The following is a 16,661-nucleotide window of genomic DNA, read 5'->3' as shown; positions in this document are numbered from 1 at the left end:
AGAGAGAATGTCCGGGTGCGTGGGACCCTTAATTATGCTGGCTGCGGGAAGTGTAGACAGAGTCAATAGATGGGAGGCTGGCTTGTGTGATGGATTGGGCTGCATTCATGACCTTTGTAGTTCCTTGTGGTCTTGGGCAGAGCAGGAGCCATACCAAGCTGTGATACAACCAGAAAGAATGCTTTCTATGGTGCATCTATAAAACTTGGTGAGAGTCGTAGCAGACATGCCAAATTTCCTTAGTCTTCTGAGAAAGTAGAAAGTAATGAGAATCAGAGTTGTGTTAGCAACTAAATACAGAAAATAGCCAAATGGAAAACATCAACATATCACACGGATGATCCCAGGAATGGTAGGCCTGACATACGATGAACGTCTGAGGATCGTGGGATTATATTCATTGGAGTTTAGGAGGTTGAGGGGAGATCTAATAGAAACTTACAAGATAATGAATGGCTTAGATAGGATGGACGTAGGGAAGTTGTTTCCATTAGCAGGGGAGACTAGGACGCGGGGGCACAGCCTTAGAATAAAAGGGAGTCACTTTAGAACAGAGATGAGGAGAAATTTCTTCAGCCAGAGAGTGGTAGGTCTGTGGAATTCATTGCCACAGAGGGCTGTGGAGGCCGAGACGTTGAGCGTCTTCAAGACAGAAATTGATAAATTCTTGATTTCTCGAGGAATTAAGGGCTATGGGGAGAGAGCGGGTAAATGGAGTTGAAATCAACCATAATTGAATGGTGGAGTGGACTCGATGGGCCGAATGGCCTTACTTCCGCTCCTATGTCTTATGGTCTTAATTTACTTTTTATCAATTGCATTACCACAGCATGATCACATTCAAATGGCTATGTGTCATTCATGTGGCTGGTGTTGTGAGACTTCTTACTGTATTCATATGGAAGCAGCATCCACATCTGATGTCAATATTGTGACCTACTCAGTTCAAATGGAATTCACTCTCGCACCTAATCCAATGCCCTCAACCCACCAGGTGTAGCCACAACCTCAGCCAACTCAGCCTTAAGCTCTGACATTTCACCCCAAACCTTTTTTTGCCACCTCATCCTTCTCTTGTACTGTATGACCCTCTAGAAACTATGGCCCAAATCTTCCTGTCTCTGGATTGTTGGTGACTGGATGTACAACTGAAGATGCACATTAGGATCCTGCAGAGGTTCTGATGCACTGACTTCCATGAAAATTGCTCAAGAAGTTTAAACTTCTGATGGGCAATTTCCTTGTTGTCTCAGACCCTGTTGGTGGGGTTTCCAAGGTGGCTGGTACTGCCTAAACCTCAGACATTATGAGACTCACAAAACCAGTGTCTCAGTTTAAAGATGTAACTTTTATTAGATTAGCGGCCACTAGGAGACTATCAAAGGGATAGAGCAGCTCGACCTCTCTGATGAAATCTGACCTATACAATTCAAAACAGATCAATTAAAGGTTTTTCTTATCAATTACTCCCGCTTTTCATTAACTTTAAATCAATCATCTTCAATATACATAAATCGACAATAATACCTGTCATACACCTTAGCCAAGCGCATCTTACCTCTGGCATAATGGCATTTTATTAGTCTGTATAATCCTGTCTTGGCTGACCCCACTTCCCGTGTTGCCTAGTGACCTCAGACCCTAGCCCAAAGTTCAAATGAATATTCCCATGAGTTCCCTTAAAGTCACTGCCAAACCAGACTTACACATAACTTCATGTCTGGGCATGCATCCGTCTTATCTGACAGTGAATAAACTTTATTCATGAAATGTGATTAAGTTTTAAGTTTATTTATTAGCATCACAAGTCGGCTTACATTAACACTGCAATGAAGTTACTGTGAAAATCCGCTAGACACCACTCTCCAACACTTGTTCAGGTACGCTGAGGGAGAATTTAGCATGGCCAGTGCACCAAACCCAGCATGTCTTTCGAACTGTGGTTGGAAACCGGAGCACCCAGAGGAAACCCATGCAGACACGGGAAGAACGTGCAAACTCCACACAGACAGTGACTCAAGCCAGGAATCAAACCTGGGTCCCTGGTGCTACGAGGCAGCAGTGCTAACCACTGTGCCACCACGCTTCCCACCAGTGGTCTAAATGTTCATTCCGTCCAAAACCCTACTGATAAATCTTGCATACTCTCAAGGTCTGAACATTCTCTTGGAATATAGCTTTGCCTTAATGTCTTTTACCATGATGCTTCGCAGCAAATTGCTCTTGGCTTTAATGAACAATATATCTTAAAAAAATACATTAATACATTCAAAACATCAGCATATGTGTTTTAAAGTCATAATCACTTGTCTAAGTCTCTTCCTGTATCTCATATGTGTAAACTGCTTTCTTGTTAGCTCATAAGCTTATTTTAAAAGTCATTTAACTCAATGCTGATAGTTCTATCAGTGCCTTTATGTCTAATGGTTCAAAAATCTTACTTCCCTATTAGGGTTCTCCCTCTTACAGACCCCCTGCAAATGTTTCTGACTCTGAGCTAGGGTCAGAGATTTCACACATATCCACAGTACTTACCTTGATAGTTACCCAGGACATGTTAAACAGTTTAAACCTGGTCTAACACTTGGATAATGATATAACCAAACCCCCTAATCATCCACACTGACTACCCAACAACTGACCAAACCACTTCACTCACTCACCTACTCACCTCACTCACTCATGCACGCACGTGCTCGCCCACTCACACACTCACTCATGTGCTCGCCCACTCACACTCTCACCCACTCACACTCTCGTTCATACATTTACTCACTCATTAATTCACCCATCCACTCACTCGCTCATTAATTTACCCATCCACTCACTCACCCACTTGCTCGCTCACTCGTTCACTCACTCACTCGCTCATTCATTCCTCGATCCGCTTGCTCACTCATCAATTCATCCATTCTAATGCTCACTCATTTATTCACCCATCTGCTCACTCATTCAGTAATCCACTCGCTTACTCATTCATTCACCCATTCACTCGCTCAATCACTCACTCAACTGCTTGCTCACTCATTCATTCATGCATCCACTCATTTGTTCATTCATTCATTCACTCACCCAGTTGCTCACTCACTGACCCACCCACTTGCTCACTCATTCATTGCTCTTTATAGAAACCCTACAGTGCAGAAGGAGGCCACCCGGCCCATCGAGTTTGCACCGACCACAATCCCACCCAGGCCCCACCCCCACATATTTTACCCGCTAATCCCTCTAACCTACGCATCCCAGGACTCTAAGGGGCAATTTCTTTAACCGAGCCAATCAACCTAACCCGCACATCTTTGGACTATGGGAGGAAACCGGAGCACCCGGAGGAAACCCACGCAGACACGAGGAGAATGTGCAAACTCCACACAGACAGTGACCCGAGCCGGGAATCGAACCCGGGACCCTGGAGCTGTGAAGCAGCAGTGCTAACCACTGTGCTACCGTGCCGCCCACTTGCCTGAACCTTTTTCCAACTAGTTATCAGAGTTTTCATCAGACATGAAGGGTGGAAATGGGTTTGGGGGCTCGATCTGAAACACAATCTGAGAGTTTTGATTTGGATCAGGCTCCCTGACATATTTATGCTTCTGAGCAAGCTCAACATTGCAGCCTCTGCTCATCCAACAGAGGTGAGTAACTGATTAGACCAATTAAGGGACCAATTGGGTGCAAGTAGCTCTCACCGCCAGAATCCACTTGACGATAGACCCTCATGACACATTCAGAAGTGACCTGTTAACGAGCGAACTTGCAGAAGATTTCAACTGTCTGCACACCTTTAACACATATGGGATCAGAACCCAGAAATGGTCCCGATGTCTGAAATATTTCAAAGAGTACAGATCCTGCTTGAGAAGAGATATCCTTTTTCTTGTCTGTATCAAGCTTGCGCTGACGTGCTTACCTTCAGAGGATGTAGTTTGTCAAAAACATTGAGGTTATGTAGAAAGCAGGAAGGTTTATCGGGAAATGAAAATGTGTTTCTGTTTTTACAGTACTATCTCCCCAGAATGTACCCAACATGTGTTTTTAACACTATTGTTTCAAGGTTCATTTATTACTATAGCAGGGCTTGTGACAATATCAAGGTGATTTTCTGTGAAAACTACTGGCCTAATTTTGTTGAATTATGTTGATAATTTCCATCTAGATTGCAGAAGAAACATTCTCTTTCCCACTCCAGAAAGACTGTGTGGGGTATTTTAATAGCATCACACTCATACGAACTGCTATGGACCAGATCAAACAAACAACTCATTCTGTGATGAAGAACTATCATTGCAATTGTCGGTTGACTACTTCGATGACTGAACAACTCTATGAGAGGTAACTTTTAAGTCTAATTGTCAATTTTTAAATAGTCATTGTTCTGTTTAATCTGCAAAATGCACAATTTAATTTAGATAGACAGGTGGTCACACCCATGCCAAGCTGGCCTGCTGCATCCAGATTCAGTGTAAGGAGACTTTGCAGGTGGTTTAATTGATCTGGCCTTGTTTTGGTAGGTACTGTTGGCATAGCAACTTGGCAGAAATCTGTATGTTTCTGTGGACCTGAGGAGGTAGCTCAATAGCCATCCCCTTCTCTCACACTAGCATTGACCCCACAGACATCACAGCCAGTGTGCTGACTTGCAGGTCCAAGTGTGACCCCTGGAACCCCTGAGGGTGTCCCTGAAGCTGCCTCTCCATGAGGGTCTCCACTCTCTCAATGGAAGAGGCTGTGTGCTCGGTGCTTAAGGTCAACGCTCATGTTCTGCGTGGACTCCTTAATGTGGGAAGTTATGGCGTGCAGACCCTCATGCTTCTCCGCCAGATCTCCCCATGCATTCCGCTGGGCAGAAAGCATCTGCTATTTGATGGACATCTGCAGAAGCTCATCATCTGCCATGGACTTGGCATAGACCTGATCTCCACAGTGCTCCCATTGTCGGAACCCTGGGACCTCTCTGTTTCTGCCAATTCCTCACAAGAGTGCGATATAGTCGCACTACTGTGTACTACCTACGGAGGTGGCACGACGTGTGAGCATCTGCATTGGTGCCTGGTACTGAAAGATAGCGTGATGCAGGTATAGGAACAAAGTCTTCCTGCGTGCGAGATGGGTGGGTCCTTGGGGGCCACCTGTAGCTGGTGTGGCTAGCTCATCTGCTCAAGGAAGGCACAACATCAGTGAGTGCAGTCATCTTCGTCACTATACATGTGAGGTAGCCTGCTGAGACAATGGAGAGGTGCTGCACGGTGCCACCAGCATTGGAGGTTCAATGGGCACTCTGGCAGGGTCAGCTCACTTTCTAATAAGAGGAGCCCGTAACCTCTCCTGTATACGTGGCGCACAACTCTGGGACTACACACTTACCTTCATCCCAGACCCCCGCCTCACCTGGACTGTGGGAGGCAAGCTGGTTGGTGACAATCTAATCCTACAGCATCTCCCTTGTTCCTCGTCAGCACCAGCAGCTTGGAGATCTCTCCGCCAGTTCAGTAGCGCTTCACAGTATTGTGACTAGTCTCTCCTGACAGGGCCAATAGAAATGCTCATTAGGGTTCCAACTTCCTTGAGGATGATTCCATGTGCTCCTTCCCCCAGCATGGACATTTAACAGGCCTTTTCACTGCAGCACACCTCCCTCCACCAATGCACTGCAGCCTGGTGTGGTGATAGTCCAGCCTTGGTGGGGCAGATTTCATTGCTAATTGGTGTACACACTTAGACCCCTGAGCAGACAGGGTAACGAACATCTGACTGCTCCTCTCTGCATTGTTCCATGCCACCTCTGGACTTACCCTTGCTGACCGCGGATCATTGAACCTTTTGCGGCACTGCAGCCAGGTGCGGTGCACAATGTCGTGACCAGGCCTTCTTTGTCAGGTGGAGCAGCCTTCTCTTCCCATCCCTTGGCTTCAGGCCTATGTGCCTGGCACTGATCTCCTGCACCAGGACAGATAGGCACTCATCTATAAACAGGGGGCACTTAACAGACCCGACTTGCCCTACCTCCTGCCTGGTGCGATAGTATACTTCTGATTGGTCAAGACACATGAGTCTACAAAGAGACTCAATGAGGGCTGTGTTGCATGCTGGGCGGGCCTTAATTTGTCACCCAGAAGTGATGTGAGAATGACAGCCCTTGCCATCAAGGCTGCATTTGACTGAGTGTGGCATCAAGGAGCTCCAGAAATACTGGAATCAATGGGTATCAGGGGGAAAACTCTCCGCTGGCTGGAGTCATCCCTGGTGCATAGGAAGATGGTTGTGGTTGTGGGGCATCAGTCATCTCAGCTCCAGGACATCTCTGCAGGAGTCCCTCTGGGTAGTGTCCTAGGTCCAGCCATCTTCAGCTGCTTCATCAATAACCTTCCCTCCGTCATAAGGTCAGAAGTTCACCGATGATTGCACAATGTTCAGCACCATTTGCAACTCCTCAGAAACTGAAGCAGTCCATGTTCAAATGCAACAAGATCTGGACAATATTCAGGCTTGGCCTAACAAGTGGCAAGTAATATTCGCGCCATACAGATGCCAGACAGCGACCATCACCAATAAGAGACACTCTAACCACTGCCCCTTGACATCCGATGGTTACCTTCACTGAATCCCCCGCTGTCAACATCCTTGGGGTTACCATTGACCAGAACCTCAACTAGACTTGCCACATAAATACAGTGGCTACAAGAGGCTCGGAATACTGCGGCGAGTAACTCACCTCCTGACTCCCCAAAGCCTGTCCACCATCTATAAGGCACAAGTCAGGAGTGTGATGCAATACTCCTCACTTTCCTGGATGGGTGCAGCTCCAACAACACTCAAGAAGCTTGACACCATCCAGGACGGGCGGCACGGTAGCACAGTGGTTAGCACTGCTGCTTCACAGCTCCAGGGACCTGGGTTTGATTCCCGGCTTGGGTCACTGTCTGTGTGGAGTTTGCACATTCTCCTTGTGTCAGCGTGGGTTTCCTCCGGGTGCTCCGGTTTCCTCCCACAGTCTAAAGATGTGCGGGTTAGGTTGATTGGCCATGCTAAAATTGCTCTTAGTGTCCTGAGATGCGTAGGTTAGAGGGATTAGTGGGTAAATATGTAGGGATATGGGGGTAGGGCCTGGGTGGGATTGTGGTCGGTGCAGACTCAATGGGCTGAATGGCCTCTTTCTGTACTGTAGGGTTTCTATGATTTCTATGATTTCTATGACAAAGCAGCCTGCTTGATTTGCACCACATCCACAAACATCCACTCCCTCCACCACCGAAGCTCAGCAGCAGCAGTGTGTACAAAGAACAAAGAACAGTACAGCACAGGAAACAGGCCCTTCGGCCCTCCAAGCCTGTGCCGCTCCTTGGTCCAACTGGACCAATCGTTTGTATCCCTCCATTCCCAGGCTGCTCATGTGACTATCCAGGTAAGTCTTAAACGATGTCAGCATGCCTGCCTCCACTACCCTACTTGGCAGCGCATTCCAGGCCCCCACCACCCTCTGTGTAAAAAACGTCCCTCTGATATCTGAGTTATACTTCGCCCCTCTCAGCTTGAGCCCGTGACCCCTCGTGATCGTCACCTCCGACCTGGGAAAAAGCTTCCCACTGTTCACCCTATCTATACCCTTCATAATCTTGTACACCTCTATTAGATCTCCCCTCATTCTCCGTCTTTCCAAGGAGAACAACCCCAGTCTACCCAATCTCTCCTCATAGCTAAGACCCTCCATACCAGGCAACATCCTGGTAAACCTTCTCTGCACTCTCTCCAATGCCTCCACGTCCTTCTGGTAGTGCGGCGACCAGAACTGGACGCAGTACTCCAAATGTGGCCTAACCAGCGTTCTATACAGCTGCATCATCAGACTCCAGCTTTTATACTCTATACCCCGTCCTATAAAGGCAAGCATACCATATGTCTTCTTCACCACCTTCTCCACCTTTTTTTGCCACCTTCAAGGATTTGTGGACTTGCACACCTAGGTCCCTCTGTGTTTCAATACTCCTGATGACTCTGCCATTTATTGTATAACTCCTCCCTACATTATTTCTTCCAAAATGCATCACTTCGCATTTATCCGGATTAAACTCCATCTGCCACCTCTCCGCCCAATTTTCCAGCCTATCTATATCCTGCTGTATTGCCCGACAATGCTCTTTGCTATCTGCAAGTCCAGCCATCTTCGTGTCATCCGCAAACTTGCTGATTACACCAGTTACACCTTCTTCCAAATCATTTATATATATCACAAATAGCAGAGGTCCCAGTACAGAGCCCTGCGGAACACCACTGGTCACAGACCTCCAGCCGGAAAAAGACCCTTCGACCACTACCCTCTGTCTCCTATGGCCAAGCCAGTTCTCCACCCATCTGGCCACTTCTCCTTGTATCCCATGAGCCTTAACCTTCTTAACCAACCTGTCATGTGGGACTTTGTCAAATGCCTTACTGAAATCCATATAGACGACATCCACGGCCCTTCCTTCATCAACCGTTTTTGTCACTTCCTCAAAAAACTCCACCAAATTTGTAAGGCACGACCTCCCTCTTACAAAACCATGCTGTCTGTCACTAATGAGATTGTTTCGTTCTAAATGCACATACATCCTGTCTCTAAGAATCCTCTCCAACAACTTCCCTACCACAGACGTCAAGCTCACCGGCCTATAATTACCTGGGTTATCCCTGCTACCTTTCTTAAACAATGGGACCACATTCGCTATCCTCCAATCCTCAGGGACCTCACCCGTGTCCAAAGAAGCGACAAAGATTTCCGTCAGAGGCCCAGCAATTTCACCTCTCGTCTCCCTGAGCAGTCGAGGATAGATGCCATCAGGCCCTGGGGCTTTGTCAGTTTTAATGTTCCCTAAAAAACCTAACACTTCCTCTCTTGTAATGTACTATCTACAAGATGCACTGCAGCAATTCACCAAAGATCCTTAGACAGCACCTTCCAAACCCACAACCACTTCCATCTAGAAGGACAAAGGCAGCAGATACATGGGAACACAACCACCTGCAAGTTCCCCTCCAAGCCACTCACCATCCTGACTTGGAAATATATCGCCGTTCCTTCACTGTCACTGGGTCTAAATCCTGGAATTCCTACCTGAACGGCATTGTGGGTCAACCCACAGCATGTGGACTGCAGTGATTCAAGAAGGCAGCTCATCATCACCTTCTCAAGGGCAACTAGGAATGGGCAAAAAATGCTGGCCAGCCAGCGACACCCATGTCCCACGAATGAATAAAAAAAACCCCTGCATAATAACGTATTAACAACACAATCTCGGGCACGGTCTGGCATCTGTATGGCGCGAATATTACTTGCCACTTGTCAGGCCAAGCCTGAATATTGTCCAGATCTTGTTGCATGTGAACATGGACTGCTTCAGTTTCTGAGGAGTTGCAAATGGTGCTGAACACATATTACAGAGGCCTGGCTTCACATCCTCTCCCGTCAACTTCGGGTGTGCCACAGACATAAAACACAGGCCCAGAAGTTTGTCAGGACAGTGTCATAGGCCTAATAGATCATTGTGACTTGGCAACATGTAGACACTCGGTCAAATTCCTGGAACTCCCTATCCAATAGTATTGTGAGTATACTTTTACCAATAGTTCAAGGAGGCAGCTCACCATCTCCTTACCTGTGGCTGAATAAACAAAAATAAGCTCCTCCATCTTAAATGTTGCATCTTTTATGCAGTAATATCCAGTCTTTTTTTTCTCATGTCCACCACACTAATATCAACTTCTTGAATATTAGAAAGATCGAATAAAGAGGATCACAGTGCCTGCCCTGAGGTTGTAAATTGAGGTGTTTAATTTTGGAGCAATTCAGTTTTACGCTGAAAGAACATGTTCATGATACATGTTACAGAGGCCTGAAAACAAATGCTAATAAAGAACAAAGAGAACAAAGAACAAAGAACAATGCAGCACAGGAACAGGCCCTTCGGCCCTCCAAGCCCGCGCCGCTCCCTGGTCCAAACTAGACCATTCTTTTGTATCCCTCCATTCCCACTCCGTTCATGTGGCTATCTAGATAAGTCTTAAACGTTCCCAATGTGTCCGCCTCCAACACCTTGCCCGGCAGCGCATTCCAGGCCCCCACCACCCTCTGCGTAAAATACGTCCTTCTGATATCCGTGTTAAACCTTCCCCCCCCTCACCTTGAACCTATGACCCCTCGTGAATGTCACCACCGATCTGGGAAAAAGCTTCCCACCGTTCACCCTATCTATGCCTTTCATAATTTTATACACCTCTATTAGGTCACCCCTCATCCTCCGTCTTTCCAGCGAGAACAACCCCAGTTTACCCAATCTCTCCTCAGAACTAAGCCCTTCCATACCAGGCAACATCCTGGTAAACCTCCTCTGTACTCTCTCTAAAGCCTCCACGTCCTTCTGGTAGTGTGGCGACCAGAACTGGGCGCAGTATTCCAAATGCGGCCGAACCAACGTTCTATACAACTGCAACATCAGACCCCAACTTTTATACTCCATGCCCCGTCCTATAAAGGCAAGCATGCCATATGCCTTATTCACTACCTTCTCCACCTGTGACGTCACCTTCAAGGATCTGTGGACTTGCACACCCAGGTCCCTCTGCGTATCTATACCCTTTATGGTTCTGCCATTTATCGTATAGCTCCCCCAAATAAGTAGGCACTCCTGTCCAAACGCCTATGAATATTCACAATAGTCAACACTGTACAGTAATAGAGGCTCTATGGATACCTAAAAATCTTCAATAACTGAAAGGGAATTCTTGAGCTTAATAAAATGAGCTTAATAAAATGAGCTTAATATAGGTGACATAGTTGAGGTTCTGTTGATTCATTTCTTAAGTTTAGGCCTATTTAAGGCTCTTTGATATTGTCTTGCAGCCTTACATTAATTGACCTCAAAATCACCTCATGGACAGGATATATCACAGAACAATATTTCATGTTTGCTACCATTTAGCATTTTTTAATTTTCTTGTTTTCCAGATGCGAATTTGCTGCAGCAACAGTTTATCCAAATAGTTCCTTTGTAACTGTACTTAAGAGCATTGGCACATTTCAAGGTAAAGTTTCCATAATCTGCCTGGAACTGACACTGCCTGTTTGAGAGACCGGTTTGGCAACTGCACATTAAATAATTTCCAGGCCTTTGCATAAACAATAACAGTGAACAGCGATCGCCGTTAGAATGCAGTTTCTGACTGAAGAATCTTTTTTGCCTCTTGCCTTGCTTACAGACCCTACAAATGCCCTGTAGAGGGTGCTGCATTGACAAAATGTGGGTTAGAGCAAAATCATGGCCAAAAGCCTGTGTAAACCTTTTCAGAAGTTATCAGCTAGGTGAATGATGATTGACCCCTGGTCCCCGGCACTGCACAAGGGGCAAAGTGGCATTGCTCAGACGGCAACCTTGGCACTGCCCACCTTTGCCAATGACAGCAAACATTAGGCCAATATAATTTGAATTTATTGTGTAAAGGTGAGTCTGTGGCAAACGTCTTCATGGATAATGCAGTAACTGTAATGAAAAGCATGGGTACAGCTGATAGGAAAGAGTTTCAAACAGGCTGGAAAGCAAATAGAAATCAACAAAAGCAGTTTTAAGATAATTCTCTGGGTGGTTAATGCTGATGTGGAGATGCCGGCGTTGGACTGGGGTGAACACAGCAAGAGCTTCAACAACACCAGGTTAAAGTCCAACAGGTTTATTTGGTAGCAAATACCATTAGCTTTCGGAGCGCTGCTCCTTCATCAGATGGAGTGGAAATGTGCTCTCAAACAAGGCACAGAGACACAAAATCAAGTTACAGAATACTGATTAGAATGCGAATCCCTACAGCCAACCAGATCTTAAAGATACAGACAATGTAGGTGGAGGGAGCATTAAGCACAGGTTAAAGAGATGTGTATTGTCTCCAGACAGGACAGCCTGCAAGTCCAGGAGGCAAGCTGTGGGGGTTACTGATAATGTCTCATAAATCCAACATCCCGGTTTAGTCTGTCCTCATGTGTGCGGAACTTGGCTATCAGTTTCTGCTCAGCGACTCTGCGCTGTCGTGTGTCGTGAAGGCCGCTTTGGAGAATGCTTACCTGAAGATCAGAGGCTGAATGCCCGTGACGGGCATGTCACGGGCATTCGCTGAGCAGAAACTGATAGCCAAGTTCCGCACACATGAGAACAGACTAAACCGGGATGTTGGATTTATGTCACATTATCAGTAACCCCCACAGCTTGCCTCCTGGACTTGCAGGCTGTCCTGTCTGGAGACAATGCACATCTCTTTAACCTGTGCTTAATGCTCCCTCCACCTACATTGTCTGTATCTTTAAGATCTGGTTGGTTGTAGGGATTCACATTCTAATCAGTATTCTGTAACTTGATTTTGTGTCTCTGTGCCTTGTTTGAGAGCACATTTCCACTCCATCTGACGAAGGAGCAGTGCTCCGAAAGCTAATGGTATTTGCTACCAAATAAACCTGTTGGACTTTAACCTGGTGTTGTTGAAGCTCTTGCTGGTTAATGTTGCTCAGGGATGAAAGAACACAAAATTCGATCTTTTTGTCCTTTCAACTGTCATTTTTCAAAATTCTTTCATGTATCCAGCAGGGCGGCACAGTGGCACAGTGGTTAGCACTGCTGCCTCACAGCAGCCTCACAGCACCAGCAACCCGGGTCCAATTCCAGCCTTGGGTCACTGTCTGTGCGGAGTCTGCATATTCTCCACATGTCTGCGTGGGTTTCCTCCAGGTGCTCTGGTTTCCTCCTACAGTCCAAAGATGTGTGGGTTAGGTGGATTGGCCATGTTAAATTGCCCCTTAGTGTCAGGGGGACTAGCTAGGGTAAATCCAGGGGGTCATGAGGATAGGGACTGGGTGGGATTGTGGTTGGTGCACACTCGATGGGCCGGATGGCCTCTTTCTGCACTATAGGATTCAGTGTGGATGTTGTTGGCACGACCCATCCTTAATTGCCCTTGATCTGCTTGCTGTATATCTGATCCAGGTGAACCCACAGTGCTATAATGTTTCCAAGCAGTGACACCTTACTTCTACTACAGTAACCTTAATCTGTTTGTTTCCTTTTTAGTATTTCATATAGATTTGATTATATTTACATTTCTTTCACTTTACTTACTATTGGAGGTGATTCTCCCAGCCCGGTGTGCTGCGCTAGCAGCGCAGCAGGTGGGAGATTCAAACGGAGGCCGTGTAGCGGGCTTCTTGCTGGGCACCATGGCCTCCGTGCGTCCCGACCGCTGGATTTCCGGCGCCGTCAGCTCTGCAGCGATTTTAAATGGTGATTTGAATATAATTAGCAGGCCCCAGACTGAAGTCTCCGGGCCAGCTAGAATCTCCCCCCACCAGGAGTGTTCCACTCCAGTGGGGTTTATAAGAGCTCACCGACTAGCGGGGAGCTGGTGGCCTGACCCGTTGGAGTGAAGGGGGGCCATCGAGGTCCCCCTGCAGGTCGGGAGTTAGGAGGGGGTTTGCCCCTTTGCCCTCTGGCACTGCCCAAGGAGCAAAGTGGCACTCCCCAGGGGGCACCTTGGCACTGCCCATGGGGCATCGGCCAGTGCCAAGGGGGGGGGTGGGGCCAGAATGGAGGGGACAGAGCGGGGGTGGGGGGAGAGTCGGGACTGCGGGGGTGTGGGGTGGTCGGGGCTGCCAGTGGGAGTGGATCAGGAGATCGGGACTGCTGGGGGTTGGGTGGTGGTGGGGTGGGTGATTGAGGTGGGCTGGGGAGGGATTTAGGTGGAAGATCAAGGAAAGCTGGCGATCTGGAGGCTGGCAGTGCGGGGCTACTGTGCATGCACCGATCTCGGTGCTGACAGATCGGCGCATGTGCAGTGGCCCACTCAGTGCTATGCTGCCGGCCTCTCCAGTGGGAATATGCCAGCTCACTGGTTTTTAATGACATTCACGCTAGTGCACTCTACAGTACAGAGTGTGGGAGATTCATTCTGAAGATCCTACTGGGGAAAACAAAACGGGATTTACTCCAGTTTTTAAGCAAAATCATCATTTAGAATATTTTTGGGAGTATCCCACCCTATATTGGTAGTTTAGCAGACTAGACCAATGGCATAATCATTAGAAACTCTTGGCCAAACCATAGCTAATACTTACTTAAAAATAGAAAAAATCTTGACATTGTTACCAGTATTTGAAGATGGCAGTTGTTGCTGCTTATGCATATTAAATACTTGTTAAAATATGGATGTCCATAAAGTACATAATGGGTGCCTCTGAGGTGGATGATCCTTTCGTATAGTAAAAGTGAATTTTATTCAACTTACCAATATTTTGGCACCAGGACTATTATTCCAACACCATATTTATATTTGCATGATTTGTGTCACTTTTAATCTTTTAAGAGGTTAATTCATTTTGCATTTGATTGTTTTGAACAGGTTTACCAATAGAGAACTGTGTGCAAAACATTACAGCTTTGAAAGCGCAATTGCGGCAGATCAACAACATCTCAACTGAAGCCATTGATTTATTACTGAAGGCAAACATGACTTTCTCGAAGGTAACTTCCATGAGTTGTTCGAATGGATTCAGCCACTGTTTTCTCACTGAAAATATCTGGTTAAGTATGAGATAGCATGGCCACTGTAGCAGCGAGCCCATTTGAGGGACGAGGGTTTGGAAAATCATGTGACTCCGAAGAGCAGGGGAGGAGCACGGGCTTTCCCGGGCAGTATCAATCTTGGAACTCTAGAAGTCAGTAACACAAACCTAGATAGTTACAGTTGTTCAAATAAATAGTTTGTTGTTGTTCAAACCTGGAGGTCACCAATCACTCGGACAATACATTGGCAATGAGGATCATTGAAAGCACCTTTGGATTGCCGTGGGAAAAGAGGAAACAGACGCCATGTTCAAATCATTCAAGTCAAGCCAGTCTGCAACTCGTGAGTCACCAAAATGCCCCTTAGGAGTAATGACAGGCAGAGGGATCTGGGCGTACATGTCCACCGATTATTGAAAGTGGCAACGTGGGTGATAAGGTAGTCAAGAAGGCATATGGCATGCTTGTCTTCATCGGTCGGGGCATTGAGTATAAAAATTGGCAGGTCATGCTGCAGCTGTACAGAATCTTAGATAGGCCTCATTTGGAATATTGTGTACAATTCTCGTCGCCACACTGCCAGAAGGATGTGAATGCTTTGGAGAGGGTACAGAAGAGGTTTACCAGGATGTTGCTTGGTATGGAGGGCATTAGCTATGAGGAGAGGTTGGATAAACTCGGTTTGTTCTCACTGGAACGGCAGAGGTTGAGGGGTGACCTGATAGAGGTTTACAAGATTATGAGTGGCATGGGCAGAGTGGATAGTCAGATGCTCTTTCCTAGGGTAGAAAAGTCAAGTATTAGGGAACTAGGTTTAAAGTACGTGGGGAAAAGTTTAGAGGAGATGTGCGAAGCGAGTTTTTTACACATAGGGTGGTGAATGTCTGGAACGCGCTGCTGGGGAGGTGGTGGGAGCAGGTATGATAGCGGCATTTAAGGAGCAACTAGATGAATACATGAATAGGATGGGAATGGAAGGATATGGACTCCTTAAGTGCATACGGTTTTAGTTTAGGCAGGCATCACGATCGGCGCAGGCTTGGAGGGCCGAAGGGCCTGTTCCTGTGCTGTACTTTTCTTTGTTCTTTATGGCAAATTAGAACCATTTGATCCTAACTCCAAAGATTGGGTTCAATATATTGAACGCCTTTTCCATGCAAATGAAATAGTGGGGGGGGGCAGGGGGAGAAGAAACAGTTCATGCTACTTACAGCTTGTGGAGCCCAAATTATTATTTAATCATGTGTTTAACATCTCCAGAACCTCCCCCCCCCCGCAATACAGAGACTCTCACAGCATTAATAGCTGTTGTAAAAGGGCAATACCATCCAAAGCCCTCGGTAATTCTGCAAAGATATAAATTCAATTCAACTACAAGAACCTCTGGAGAAGTGATAGCAGCCTTTGTGGGCAGATTAAGGGAAATGGGAGAACACTGAGTATGGGCCTGCCCATAATGTCATGTTAAGAGACTACCTAGTGAGTGAGGTGAATAACACGGTGATATAGTAGAAACTGTTGGCAGAGTCCAAGATAACCCTGAAGTAGGCCCTTGAGGTTGCTCTATTTATGGAAAGCACAGAAAAAAGTGCTCTACAGCTTCAAAGCATGCAGGGTGACGAAGTCCACCAGGTCTGAAAGGACTCTGCTAGTGGCAGTGGTGCCAAGATTCAGGGCGCAGGGTTTCATCAGCAGAGGAAACCAAGAGAATACAGAGATTTAAAAGATTCAGTCAGCAGCCCAGGAGTATAGTACTATATATTTGGGGGAAATCACTTCCAGGAAAAGTACTGATTTAAAGAAGCTGTGTGTTTTGCCTGTGGTAGAAAAGGACATGTAAGGCACACGTGCTGGAACAAGCAGGACCTAACCAGTGCAAGCAGGGTCAGTAAACTGGCTCCAGTGCATAACATGGAAGGTAACTCAGAAAATGGACCAAATGTTTTTTGATTGAATAATATAAAGGTGGGCATAGTAGCCCCAATTACAAAAGTGTTAATGGTCAATGGTTGTCCACTCAAGATGGAGGTAGACACAGAAGCCTTTGCCACAGTAGTTGGAGAACAGACTTTCTGATATCTCCAGGAAGGGGTT

The sequence above is a fragment of the Mustelus asterias genome, chromosome 2 (assembly GCF_964213995.1).
Source record: "Mustelus asterias chromosome 2, sMusAst1.hap1.1, whole genome shotgun sequence".
In the NCBI taxonomy this organism is placed as follows: Eukaryota; Metazoa; Chordata; class Chondrichthyes; order Carcharhiniformes; family Triakidae; genus Mustelus; species Mustelus asterias.
Note: the sequence above shows the minus strand (reverse complement) of the source record.